The sequence below is a fragment of the Anguilla rostrata genome, chromosome 10 (assembly GCF_018555375.3).
Source record: "Anguilla rostrata isolate EN2019 chromosome 10, ASM1855537v3, whole genome shotgun sequence".
Classification (NCBI taxonomy): Eukaryota; Metazoa; Chordata; class Actinopteri; order Anguilliformes; family Anguillidae; genus Anguilla; species Anguilla rostrata.
This window is the reverse complement of record NC_057942.1, coordinates 42726730-42732904: the sequence shown is the minus strand read 5'-3', so window position 1 is coordinate 42732904 and position 6175 is coordinate 42726730. Positions and strand designations below refer to the sequence as shown.

The 6175-nt window shown below is 46.7% G+C and overlaps 1 protein-coding gene across 4 annotated transcripts in view; it reads left to right on the top strand.

The window, feature by feature from the left end:
* The first annotated feature begins 181 nt into the window (after positions 1 to 181).
* Positions 182 to 6175, top strand: part of rfx3 (regulatory factor X, 3 (influences HLA class II expression)) — a 27738-nt gene continuing 21744 nt past the window's right edge. The window contains exon 1 of one of the 4 annotated variants that reach the window (XM_064297314.1): positions 182 to 339. The gene's annotated coding sequence lies outside the window, so the exon portion shown is untranslated. Of the gene's footprint in view, positions 340 to 435; positions 1288 to 5932; positions 6065 to 6175 lie in introns of those variants that run through there. The other 3 variants (XM_064297312.1, XM_064297313.1, XM_064297309.1) reach the window with 3 other exon arrangements.

The window sequence follows — 6175 nt, the reverse complement described above, 5'->3', positions numbered from 1 at the left end:
TAGAAGCATAGACATGAGAAAAAGACTTTAAAACAATATAATGCATATTTTAACTGAATGGCAGAACTAATAAAAAGTGATAAAGGCTCAACTTCAAGAGTAACAAGCATTTTAAACGTAGATAAAACGGGAATACGTAACCGCAGTCTCCTCCTTTTCCTACGGCTCACGTTCGGTTGAGCCTCTCTTCCAATGAGTCTCATAGCAACTGTTGCCCAGTGAATCAGCGCCATAGTCACCGTAGTCCTGGCGACTGTAACCCACCAACAACAACAACCTCGCTCCATCACACCACCTTCACCATCCACATCCTCATCAACCCTCTAGTCCTCAGCCCAGGTGAATATATCCTTACTGTGGTTATCTCTGTTATTGTCCGTTCGTGACTATAAATGGTCTTCTCTTGAACACATCACTCGCCTTGGTAATTCGCCAGTCTATGCTCTCGTTCTTTCATTCTCTTTCTCTTCGCTATGAATTAGCTAACGTTGGATAGCTTGCTAGCTGGCTAGCAATAGCTAGTAGCTAGCTACTGGAACAGGACCTCGCTTGCTGTAAAATAATAGCTAGTTAGCCAGCTGCCTGGCTATTTCCTACTTTAGCTATCCCTCGCACCCACTTGCATTTTTCAAGAGAGTCGATATTCATGAATTGTAATGTATTTTTTTCGATTACTATCTGGTATGGATTTAGCCTGGAATTATCTTTTTATTTTGTTTATTTATTACGTTTTCGTATATCTAGCCAGGTAGCTTGGCAAAACGCAAGTTAGCTTGCAGGCTAGTAGGGTTGCCCTTTGTTTAGTCTTTATCAGTTAGCAAGCTAGTAAAAATGTTCTGTTTCAAAAATCTGAATTAGTCTACCCCTTTCGTTTTCGAGAGAAATGCGTGGGTAGCCTTCTCCCTGAATAATCAAGAAAAATCATTTCAAAGAATCAGTTTCCGTTCTTATCGAACCTGTATTCTGCAACGCATTTGCCAGGAGTTAGCTAGTAGGTTAGCTACAGGACAGAGCGAGCTGACATTAGTCAATAGATCTCTCCTAAAGTAACGTTACACGCAGAAATTGTTAGGAAATTGGTAGCTCTTAGCAAGCAGCAGCATCTGCTGCATTTTTGACATCTGTTTAACTTGCGAAATTGGGCATTAGTTACATATCTGTAATTTATCCAGTAAGCAGCTACATATTATAATGATGATTGTAATATATTGACGGCTATTGTTAGCCTGTAGCTAATGCGCTAGCTACAATGTTGGTGATTGCACTCCAGCTGTGGAACTAGCTAAGGTGGGTTAGCCAGCAGTAATAGCTGTTTATTTTGCAAGCCGTCAATTAACGTTGTGTAGTATAGTTTGATATCGATCACGATTAAAAACCATTATTCGGTGTACTATGTCTTGCAAATTAAGGTGAAACAGAGCTGAATGGGAAAATTGAGGTTGTGAGAAAGGACCTAGTAATCTATTCCGAGGTGATTCCTGAATATTATTTTATGTTTTAACGTTAAGTACAATTAATACAATGAATTCACTCTACACCGGTCTGGTTGATTTAACTACTGGCTAACGAGCTATTTAATATTCTACCAAACTGAGGTATAACATAAGGACATTTAGTATTGCATGTGTCAATTATTGTCATTCAACGGTAGCTACATATAGCAACAAAGATGAACTAGTTGAATGTATAAGGCACAAGCCAGCGTTCCTATCGGCTACCCTTGTGTGTGTGCGCGCGCGGGCGCGCGTTCGTTGGTTTTATATTATTCTCTGATGAAATATGAAATATTGGATTGCTTTAAAAAGTTAGTTTTTTGATAGCTTTATATGCGCAATTAATTGCATGAAGTTAACCTAAAGAATCATGACATTGTTCAGAAGTTCGTTAACAACACACATAAAACTCTAAATTGTATGATGCATAATTCATTAATTTCATAGGCTGGTCGTATAGATTTAGACTTTATTGTTCTTTGGAAATTAACGTCATTGATCATTTGGTGACGTAATCATTTTCCTTTTACGTTGTTCTCTTTTTGGGGGAATGAAAACAATTTCTCTTTATCTTAGCAAGTAATAAAACGAAGGGGAAACACTAAGCAAAGATTGGCATATAATCAAAATCGATGTTCTATAGTACCTGCCGCCATATGGTTGCCGGGGGCCTTTCACTTGCCTAATAAAACAGCTAGTTTAACCAATGCTCTCTGTACGTACGGAATCTGTTGTACTCCTTCATGCAGACAAACACGTCCATTTCTGGGAATTCTTTTTGAGCTTTCAAACAAAAATCTAATGTTTTTACCAAAACTATTGCCAGGAACAAACACATAGCCTTTACATAAATGTGATCATTTATCAGTTCCCAGTTTAAAGGTAAGAGAATTAGGGTGGTCAGATTAGTGCCCGTGTTGTGATTTTACAATTTAAAAAAACATTGTTGCTGGCACCCTTACTGTTGTATTGGTTTAATGGGTACGCTTCCTCGAAACATTAATTAGAGTATCGTAATCAATTAAGTCAGGCCTATCTCGCTTCAGCACTACCCTGCTCTGCCTTGCATCTGTCTGAGCGAGCGCACAGGTGTGCTGTACGCTGGGTTTCACTGCCACTAAGAACCTCTTCCGTTTACCTTGGCAACACACTTACCTGTGCGCTACAAGCAACGCAGCCCAGCAGGACGCAGGCCTGCAATGTGATTTTATTCACAGCATTCTCCATACGTTTTATTTCAGCTTGATAAAATATAATCAGGAGAATTGGTTATTTTTAGAAATGGCCCCACATACATTTCACTTGGAGGAATGTATAATTTATCATCAAGGCCATTGTTAGCAAAAAAAAGTGGGCCAATCAATTTTGTGTGTGTGTGTGTGTCTTTTTTTTTGGGGGGGGGGGGGGTACTCTTGAATGACTTTTGAATGGTTGGATGAAAAGGAAAGAAAATATGCTTTGGATGTCCGTGCATAGGCCTATTGCCAGTGTGGTGGGAGATTCAATGAAAATTCCTTGCTGATTCCTGTGTCCGTGCCTGCAGTTTTGTGTTGTTTGGTTAGGGAAAAAAATCAACAGCCTACTGTATTAACGCTTGGCTATGTCATGAAGCAATTTTTGAGGGGGTGCCCATAAAAAGGATGATTATAATCAAGTTTTCCATATGTTTCAGTAATGCTTTTACCTTTTGCATGGTACTGAGGTAAGGCGCACCTCTGTTAAGAGAGGTGTTTTAACTACTAGGCCTATATATTCTGTATTTAGTTAAAACCCAACAGACCTTATGGTACTAGGTGAGAAAATGCATGGATCAGGTCAAGTGGCACCCAAGTTGCTTGAGGTCAAGTTTCTTCGTTATCTTTGCTTAGTTTGAGCTGGTTGCAGTTGCCGTGGCTTTACGCTGCCTTAGCTGGGAACAGTGATGTGGCTGTTAAAACAAGAACACGCAGTACCATTTTTACAGAATTGCGGGTAACAAAGGCCCAGCTGGAAGCAGAAAGCACTGGGGCTGTGATTAAAGCCCTCCGCTCTTTCAGGCAGTCCCGGCTTTAATTCGAGCGAATAGGTATGCAAGTGTTAACCTTTGTTACTTAATTACTTGTACAAAAAAAAACGGCTCGGATTGAAAGTTGTAAGTTGCGGCTGAAGTGCCTTGCGGTTGTTATTACCTTGATGGCAGAGATCTTGGCCTTTGTCAGCGTGTCGTAGTTTCACCATTTTATTTATGGGTTTCCTGGCGTTCGCCCACAGTTTATTGTCTGGATGAAAGGCTTGGCGTGTTTACCTGGGCCGGTGTCGGTGTGGAGGGGGAGGGTGGGCTGATTCTCTCTCTCCGGCTGCGTACAGTCTGGCGGCCGTGAATGGCGCGGGTCGATGCGCGGAGCGTGAGGTGACGTGTGTCCGGCCGGAGCGATGGCTGCGCATGATTACGCTGCTTTACTGTAACCGCGTCGGCGGCGGAGGGGGAATGTTCCCGCGGAAACGCGCTCGATCGCTCCGCACCTTCAGAGCGCCGGGGGCTCCTCTCTCCGAGCGCGATTCGAGTCGCCTGTTTCTGCGCATCGATCCGTCGGCTCTGTCGGTCTCGCCTCCGGGCGCCCTGCGTGCGGGCTCTTCCCGGAGGCCGGACGCCGCGGTGCGGTTCCACACGCAGACGCGGGGGGCGGTGGCGAAGCAGGCGTTACGCGCGGGGGGGGTTCCCGCGAGCGGACAGAGCCGCGCATCGGCGGCGACGTTACGGTCACAAAGCGGAGAGTTGGACCGGACGTGTCTGCGGAGACGAGGAGGGAGGCTCTGCTGTCGGGTCGTCCGCGTCGGTTTAGCGGCTGGACTGCGGGTTCCCCCGGGGTCTCCCCGGCCTGCTGTGTGCCTGGCTGGGATGGAGGGGGTCCTGGGCCACTGGCCAGCGGTGGACCACACTCACACTACGGATGTGCTAATATCCAACACGCTTTATCTGTTACTACGTTTGTGTTATTTTTAACACATTTTGCGTCACGGTTACTACTTTTGTGTTATATTAATAATATTAATATTATAATATGTAGGGCTGTGTTGAAAGTAACACAAAATGTGTTGTCCTTGACTGGACATGGTGGTGTGTTAAAAATGGCATGCTCTGTGTGGTGTTTTGAGAGTGCAGGAAGTCCAGGTGCTCGGGGGGACCTGATACCTGTGACAGGCTGGCTTTATTCAGATTTTATCAGTGAGCCCAGTGCTTTGAGGTTATTGATGAAGCTGTAAATCTGTCTTTAATGGCCGATAACAGGCTGTTGTTCTTCTCAGGGTCGTTTATAGTGTCTGCTGAGAGACCGGAACACAGGTTTCTCCTGCCAAGTGATATAGTGGCAGATTCAGAAGTGTGTGTGTGTGTGTGTGTGTGTGTGTGTGTGTGTGTGTGTGTGTAGCTCTGAGCCTCTACAGAAGCTGCAGGCTGCTGTACACTGAGAGTGTGTGCTGTATGAGCAGGATGAGGTTCAGTTCTGCACCCTGAGTCAGGCTCTTACTCGCTGTCCTAACGCAGCTTTTTACGCACCGCACAGCTGATCGCCCGTCAGGCTCTTATGGGGCCCTCTCCGGGTTTTCAGGTGACGTGGATGTGCAGCCCTTTCTGTGTCAGCGCTTCCCACACGCTTACCTGTGCGCCGGGGCTGAGAAACAGACTCTGCGGCTCTGTGTGCATCAGGTGGAACGGGCAGGGTGCACACTGGGCAGAGCTGGGCAGAACTGAACAGAACAGAACAGAGCGGAACAGAACAGAAGAGAGTAGGGCAGGGCAGGGTGTAGCAGAGAGGGGCGGGGCAGATTGGGGTGGGGTTGGGCGGGACGGAGCAGAGTAGGCGGGGCATTTGTTGTGTTATTGGTTTTGCGTGGGCTAACGCTCTTAGTAAATGAGGCCCCTGGAGCTGAGCATTTCTAGCATTCTGGTGCTCGTGCTGTTGGGTTAGAGCTTTAACACCAGCCAATCAGATTCAGGATCCTACGTGTGAATTGTCCCTCCTTCTGTTCTGTTAATTAGTGCAGCCGATTGTGGGGCGTGGGAGGGGTCCCGGCCGATGTTGCCGGGGACGGTGTGGCTTCACCCTTCGGTGACCATAGCACAGTCTCGCCCTCGCCCCTCTCCCCATCGCGCTCTGCTTCCTGGCCTGGTCGATCTGCCCCCCCCGCCCCCGCCCCCGTCCCCGTCCCGTCGGCGGCTCTGATTACCACTTACCTGCAGACAGGTGTGCTGCAAAAATAGGAGCTGCGCCACCTGGCCCCCATATCCCCTTTCCCTCCCCCATGCTCAGCGAGCAGCTGATCAGCTCAATTATTCACTCATCCATTTTTATGACCTCACGTCTGAAACTCGGTCGGGCCGCAGGCCGGGGGGGCCATGTCCACTGCAGCGACCCCCCCCACCCCCTCCCTCCCCCCAGAAAACCAGAACAGATGCCAGCCCCCCCCCCTCCGGTGAATAAACATCCAGGTCCGAACCGGCCTGGCTTTTTAATCGAAACGCCCGCTGTTTGTGTTTGACAGGATTTGCAGCCGAACCTTCAGGTCAAAACCGATGAAGAGTTAGTAAAAAGGTAATCCTGTACTCCTGGAATATTTTCATGTTTTATTTTAATAAAAACTTAAAGCCTTGTATGCGGGGGGGGAGTGCTCAAAGCTTAGATCCGTTTGTTTCTATGCTAATT